This window comes from Euprymna scolopes, chromosome 5 (genome assembly GCF_053919585.1).
Source record: "Euprymna scolopes isolate OS-2025 chromosome 5, ASM5391958v1, whole genome shotgun sequence".
Classification (NCBI taxonomy): Eukaryota; Metazoa; Mollusca; class Cephalopoda; order Sepiida; family Sepiolidae; genus Euprymna; species Euprymna scolopes.
Window position 1 is genome coordinate 101,407,277 of NC_136486.1, and position 8,262 is coordinate 101,415,538.

At 32.5% G+C, this 8,262-nt stretch overlaps 1 pseudogene; it reads left to right on the plus strand.

Moving 5' to 3' along the window:
• Positions 1 to 7,035: 7,035 nt before the first annotated feature.
• Positions 7,036 to 7,160, plus strand: LOC145277205 (U2 spliceosomal RNA; annotated as a pseudogene).
• The last annotated feature ends 1,102 nt before the right edge of the window (positions 7,161 to 8,262 follow it).

The window sequence follows — 8,262 nt, forward strand, 5'->3', positions numbered from 1 at the left end:
TTTTGTTGTTGTTTTATGAAATGTTCAATTTAAAATTTCTCATGATTTTTTTTTCTTTAGCCAACTTAAAATCTTATTTGAATTAACTATTTAAGTAAAATGCATAAAAAAACGTTTGTTGGGTCAAAAAAAAACATTTTGTTGACGCTATTTTGAAATTCAATGAGTGATGACGAAATTGTTGTTTGAAGGCAAATGACATGGAATGTGAGATGAGAGTATGCGTTTAGGAAGGGGTAGGGAATAGAGAGTAAAGAGTAAAAATGATGTCGGTAAAATGTAAAGTGAAGAAAAGGAATACGGGGAAAATTAGAGAGGAGAGAGTGAAAGGGTTAACGGAGAAAATATTTGTGGAATATTGGAGAAAGAGTAATAGTGAGATAATTAGGAAAAGTCGAAGAGAGGATGATAAAGAGAAGGGTAGATAGAAAGAGTGACAATAAGAGAGGGGGAAGAGAAGGTAAAGACAGCTTGAGGAAAAGAAAGGGTGTAAAAGGATGAGAGAGAAGGAGGCTATAGAAGAACGTAAAAGAGGGCGTGTGTGAGAGAGAAAGGACAATTAGAAAATAGAGAAAGAAAAGGGGAAAATGGGAGTGTGAGAGAAAGGGGGAATGGAAAAATAGAAAATTATATAGAATAAGGAGTAGACGTGAGCACGAGAGAAAGAGAGAAATGGAGAGAGAGAGAGAAGAGATTGGCGGTGAGAAAAGTAGAGATAAAGGGAAAACGGACAATATATCATGAGGTAGAGAGAGTGGGAAATGGAAAGAAAGAGAAGAAGAGATAGACGAAAAAGGGGAAGAGAGGGTGAGGCAGAGATTGGAAGAAATAGAGAGAAGCAGAAATAGAGGATAAAAATGGGGACGAGGAATAGTAACTCGGGGTAAATAGGTTCTACTAATAAATAGGGGAGGAAAGGAGAGATTTAAAATTAGAAAAGATGGGGCATAGATTTGTGAAAAAGTAGGGATTAGTTGAGAGGAAGGAAGAGGGGGAGATCGGAAAACCGGGATGACATAGAGATATAGACAAAGGAAAGACTGAAAGAGGGGGAGATGTAGTGAAACAAGGAGAAAGTCAGAAAGAGGGGAAGAATGCGAAAAAGAGAAAAGTACACATAAATTAATGAAATTTAATCGGTACAGAGGTAATAACAAGGGCTATGACAACAGCATATTCTTTTCATTCTTTTGACTCTCAAGTATATATCCGACACAGGAAGACACAGTAAGACACAGTTAATCAACTGAAAACCACATCACTCTATATAAAAGCATATAAGATACCAACGGATACACACTCGAGAGTCAAAACAATGAAAATAATATGCTGTTGTCCCAGCCCTGGTAATAACACAGAATAGAATAGGAGTGAAAAAGGTGGAGAAAGAGAGTGTATGGAAAGGAGGGGGATAGAGAAGAATAAAAGTAAAATAATTAGAAAGAAAGGGCAGGAGAATGAGAAAGGGAGAAATACCAAAACTAGAGAGAAAAGAGTGACTAACAATGAGCATGAAGCAATAAAGAAAACAAAGACAAAAAGAGACAAGTATAGACTATAAAAAATAACACAAAGAATAAAATAGAGTAAAAAAAAACAGATAGAGACTCTGAAATGATAACGTACAAGACCATTGTTTGTGGTAGAGTGGTTGTGAAGGTGGCATGTAAAGGAGTTTAAGTGTAAGGTACTTTTTTGTATTCTTACACTTTTCCTATATATTTCTTTCCACTCAAAATCGAGCGTATCCATTTGAATATGGTGTTTTTTGTTTTTTTTTGCAAATAAGAGCAGCCGTATTGTTTTAAGAATAGAAATATTACATTCCAAAACACATTATTGCAAAAACATAAAAGAAAAGGAAACAAATAAAATTACCCTATGCATTAAAATAGCTCGACCCTAATGTATAATAGTCGTCAAAAAGTCTTGAGCATGTCAGATATCACAAACCACCGTGAATATATATATTAATATATATATATATATATATATATATATATATATATATATATATATATATATATATATATATATATATTATGAAAAATGTGAATGTGTATAATTTAAACTACGTACTAATTAAATAACTGAGAATATCTAATTTGTCTAAAGTTTATACTGAGTTTTGCTTAAATAACTATGAATATCCCGCAAAAAACCTATACTACATTCTACTTAAATAACTAGGGATGCAAATGTCTGAAATTATATGTGTTGCTTAAATAACTAAGTATATAGCTATCTATAACTTATTACAATAGAAAGATGCAAGTATGATAAATAATATGGTGAAGCTTAAACATGGAAAAGTAAAAGACTAGTTGTTAACACTGGAAAAAAGGACAAGATATTCTAGTAAAAAATATAATAATTCATAACTTAAAATATTGCAGCATTAAGAAGTGATTATATAATGTTATAAATTGAATTTAAAAAAATCTTAATGTTGCAATATTTTTACTTTTCTAGGTTTAAGTTTAATGGGGTATAACTTTTCATGCTAGAATTTTCCTCTTATCATCCATGATTTTTCAGGTCTCCAATGAATTCACTTGTTCCTTGTTTAATTTCAGCCCTATTTTTTTGCCCCCATAAACACATATGTAATAACAATATATGACACTCGTCTGCTTTCAATAAAATACCCACATTAATTTCCCTTTGAAGCTTTCATCCTGTCTGTTTCACGAGTTACTTCCCTTTTCGTGACACTAAACCATGAAAACCAGTCAGAAAAAACGTTGCTCACGGCCTTAAATATTTTTACGATTTTGAACACCAGGATATTCATCATAACTTTTGTTTTACTGAACGAAAATTGAAACAGAAATTGTGTACAATAAAGCTTAGAAGGAGATCTATAAACTGAAATACGTGTTTGAAATTTGGTCGAAAAATGACTGAGCGGTGAAGCTTTAAAGCAGTTCGAAATAAATAAAACTGCCACCTAACCATATATTCAAACACTACTGTGTTTGAATTTTAGAGCACTGAGAAAGTAGTGGATAAATATTTGTTTAAAATAGACATTTTGTGAGATAATTTACAGGCGCCGCTCCCGTGGGTCGATCGGTAGAAGTGCTGACTGTCAACGCGATAGTTCTAGGCTCAATCCTCGGCTTGGGAGAGGGGTAGTCTAGTGGCACTGATGAGTTGTGATACAACGAAACAAGACTGTGTGTCGATTACTAGAAATATATATATATTTATATATATATATATGTATGTATATATATATGTTTCCTTAATATATATATATATATATGTGTGTATATATATATATATATATATATATATATATATATATATATATATATATATATATATATATATATTAAGGAAACACTAAATAAGTGGATACTCCTTAATCCGCGGAGTTTCGAAGAAATACTTTCCTTCTCATCAGAAAGTAGGGTTTAGCGAAATGCGGGATCGGATTTTGCTTGCAAAAATATTAAATGAAACTACGAGTAAGTTATAGATCTTACTTGATAACAAAAAGTGAAGCAGAGGGAATAGGGTGAATAAAAAAGTGATTTCATGTGAATGGATAGTCTGGTGAAGGGTAAAATATCCAATGACGGTAAAATCAAAAATTACAGAATCCAAGAAAGTTAAATTTCCATTCGCACAAGTAAAATCCAAGGGAATCGCGTAAATAGGAGATGATCAAAAGTATTCCAAAAGGCAGAAATCCGTGGAATAATTCACAAATAGGTACAAGGAAATGGGAAAGAATTCCAATATATTAGTAAAAGAAAGATAAAATGTGCGTAAAAAAAGTTATACAGCTCGACTGTCGACTCAAGGCTGAATTAACATCTTTTATATCTGGTTGAGATACTTTATAAATATTAATTCTTTAATATTTATAATTACTTTAGTTTCGCCATCTGGGATCATTTTGGTAAATTTAACTGTAATTATTATATAAAAATCGCTTATAATTGGGGGGTATGCAATGTTGTAATATTGATTAGGTAATATGCGGCAATATTTTTAAGTTTCTTCTGTTATGATATTGGGAGTAAGATCGGATGGCAATGTCTATGAATGCGTTTTACTCGAAGAAAAAGGTTTAAGGATACATATAACTGGCAAGGTGGAATAGTAAGGAGACATTTACTACTTATAAAAGCGGTAATTACATCAATAATGGTAGGGTAATTATAATAATGAGAATGATAATAATAATAACAATGATAATTATGATCATAGTAATAATAATAAAGATAATAATAAAATAAAATTGAAAATTAAGATAAAAATAAAGTTAAAAATAAAAATAAAATAATATTACCAATAGCTATGATAAAATTAATGTCAATTTTAATGGTAATAACAATGAAAATGAAGATAATGGTAACGGTTATGGTAAAAATGACGGGGGTAGTAACGGGGATAATAATAATAACAGCTATAATAATAATAATAATAATAATAATAATAATAATAATAATAATAATAATAATAATAATAATGACGATGATGATGATGATGATGATGATGATGATGATGATGATGATCGCGGTAAAAACAAGGCAATAATAATAATGATAATAATAATAGTAATAACAATACTTCTACCGCAACCTCCACTATCACCACCACCACGACTACTACTACTAATGATAATAATGTTAATAATAATTACTAGAGAATGCGTAAAAGAAAGGGATACAGACAATGAGGGTTAGAATAACAGGAAATAGGGCTGAGGAGTGAGGGGAAAGTTATCCCGTGAAAAAATAAAAGAATATACATATATATATATATACATATATATATACAAACATATATACGCACACACACACACACACACACACACACACACACACACACACATATATATATATATATATATATATATATATATATATATATATATTCTTTTATTTTTTCACGGGACCACTTTCTCCTCACTCCTCAGCCGTATTTCCTGTTATTCTAACCCTCATTTTCTGTATCCCTTCTTTTACGCATATATATTGTGTGTATCCCTTTCTTTTACGCATATATATTGTCTGTATCCCTTTCTTTTACGCATATATATATATTCATATTTATATACAAATATATATACACATATACATATATATATATATATATATATATATATTATATATACAAACACAGATACGCAAAGAAAATACACACACATAAAAAAGTGAGGATATATTGAAAGTAGATGTAAAATTAGTCGAGAAAGCGTTCGGTGAGCAAAAGAAAACAAATTAGGTTTATATTAAAGAAGTGCTTCACTGGGAAAGATAGTTTCAAGCGTCCACATTAAATTTTTTAATTTCTTGACATCCGATTATAAATTTATATTTTTTATGAAAAAGCAAGGCCTAGAAAATTGAATAATACTTTCTCGTTTATGAACACGAGGGACAGGTCTATCCATTCGGCGTAGCTACTTTTTGTAGTTGTTCTAATATCCAGGAGATGTTGCAAGAAGCATGGTTTACAGCTGTCCGTTAAAACTCCATATTTCTAGATTAAATTTTGTGTTAAATTGATTGGGTGATCTTGCATAGATGCGCTGGTTTGGTGAATTCTTTTTCCTCCTATTTTGGATGGCAAAAAACGGTATTTGTTCAATCAAAGACTCTTGTGATGGATTTTACTTGAAGCTGGACTGGAGCTGCGTTCAATCTAGCGATATTATCAGTAGGAAGTGACGACTAGAAAGGAATTTGGAAGGAATTTAGAGATGGTACACGTGTTTGCTTGTGGGGAATTGGGATCGCACTTGGCTCGTAGTCAGAAGGGGTAGAAGAGGGATGGGGATGTGTCTGTATGGGTGACGGAGGTAGGTTGTGCTGTTATGTTAAATTTTCGGTACATTTAAATGTTTTAATGTAAATACTACTGGGTGAAGGGCTTAGTCTTAATCTAATAATGGAGTCCAAATTCGCCGATTTTTAAATTATTTCTTATATTTGCCTGTGTAAGAGAGAGAGAGAGAGAGAGAGAGAGAGAGAGAGAGAGAGAGAGAGAAAGAGAGAGAGAGAGTGGGTGTAGCAATTTTTCTTGAAGACATATTTCATTAATTCTTACAGATGTTTAATTTAACTTTCTAGATTTATGATTAATTTGTGAGTTTCTGGCTGACGGATGCTGTAGCTAGATGGGTATTTGTTGTGAACCTTTCACACGGAATGGCCATTGATCGAAGCTCAGTCGAACACCTATCACAAAAGTAAAGATAGAGCAGAGATAGCCTCACAAGGGCACTTCTATGAAAAGTAGGGAGGCGCAATGCACCTCATCCACTAACTTTCGAAGGTGACTTTGAAATCAAAGCGCCTGCACTCATAAATGTTTCGTGTGATTTGATCGGAAACCGCATGATAGCTTGTACGTAGTATTAATAACATATTATTATTAAAAGCACTTTGATGTTTTCTAATTGTAACTACATTAATTTTATTAATGACTGGTGTTTTAGTTTTTGGCTCTAGAGCTTCTAATATATGCATTTAAATTTTTTAGTGCTGTGTTTTGATATAATATTTTTTTATCTTCTACGTGAGATGCTGAGTCGTTTAAATGTTAGTTTTGATTATATTGAAGACTTCATTTGATTTAGTTGCAATTCAGATTATGTGGCCTCACATCAATGAAAGCGGCCCCTATACGCGGAAAAACATTTTAAAAGTAGGCCCTTAAACAGTGAGTATTCTCCCTTGATGACCCGGCATTATTTTCACAGGAAATAAAATAACCGACAAGTGAAAAACAACCTTAATTATAACTGTGATTATAGACAAGTCTACAAGGTAAGTTGTTGTTTTTTTTTTATACAAACAACAGTCTTTTCTGTTACGTAGTTTTGCTCATTGCGAGTTTCCTCCACTGTTCAGGTAGCAAATATCATCTATATATTAATACAATAGCGTTCGTGTTCTTTTGTGTGTCACGCTTACATCCGGGTCGTTTAATTGTTATGAAATTCCCTTAAAACAAACAAACAAACAAACAAATAAAATTGGTGTCACTGTTGAGGCAAAGGTAATATAAATGATTTGTTCTTCTTGGCCTTTTGGCCAAGATCAAAGTGTAGTATCTGTTCTCAGACGCTACATTTCAATTTCTGGTCTCTCAGTGGAGGAGAAATCCTTTACGACTAAGACAATTTTTTTGTTCCTTTTCTCCACATTGAAAAACTGGAGGCATTGTAAATAGGTACTATATTTAATGTAACAAAGTTTTAATATTACAAAAGTAACTGGGAAAAGTAATTTCTGATTAATTAAAAAATGCCCTGGAAATGTCCCTTCTGATTAATTATAAAATGCACTGGAAAAGTCTCTTCTGATTAATTTTAAGATGCCCTAAAAAATGTCTCTTCTGATTATTTTTTTGTTGTTGTTTACTTGCCTCTCCACAAGGGCAGAGTTAAACATAAGTCGCTTAAACATTTGGAGGGAAACCAGCTCCCCAAAAGGGGCTCTCTGGTCACCAACAAAAATAAAAATTGTATCAGTAATGTAAGATTTCTCCTCCATTAACCAAGACAAAAAAGGGGGGGATTTAAATCACTGGAATGCTGAGACTGATACTACTCTCAGAAATTCATGTTGGAGCAATGGTTGCCTAATCCCTAACCGTGTTAATGTTTTTATGTGTTAATTTCGAAAAGCTGCTGAAACAGTTTATGATTTAAACATCACTTTGTTTTATGTATATTTATAACATTGGGGTGGGGGATATGAAGTCAGTCCCGGAAAGGGCTGAAGCAGTTTACTACTTAGACATTACATTATTTCATGTATATTTTTAGCAATTGGGTGGGGATATAAAGTCAGTTCCAGAAATGGTTGAAACAGTTTAAGATTTAGTTTATTTCATGTATATTTTTAACAGTGGGGTGGCGGACATGAAGTCAATCCCGGGTTTGAATGAGATAAATGCAGAAAGCGTCACCCAGTATTAAATGAGACAGGTGGAAAGCATATAGTAGCAGAAAGCGTCACCCAGTATCAAACGAGACAGGTGGAAACCATATAGTAACAGAATACCCAATGTCGCCAGGGATCGAATTAGATAGGTGAAAGATATATACTAGCAGAATATGGGGCGTCACCCGGGATTGAATAAGATAGGTAGAACATATATACTATGAGAATATCCGGAATTGGTTGATGTGTTTGTGATGGAAATAATCAGCCCAGGCAATGTATCAAAGTTATTATTTAAGTAAGGGGGAGCGGCATAGTGGATTAAAGTTATAAAAATTATTGTCGAAATAAG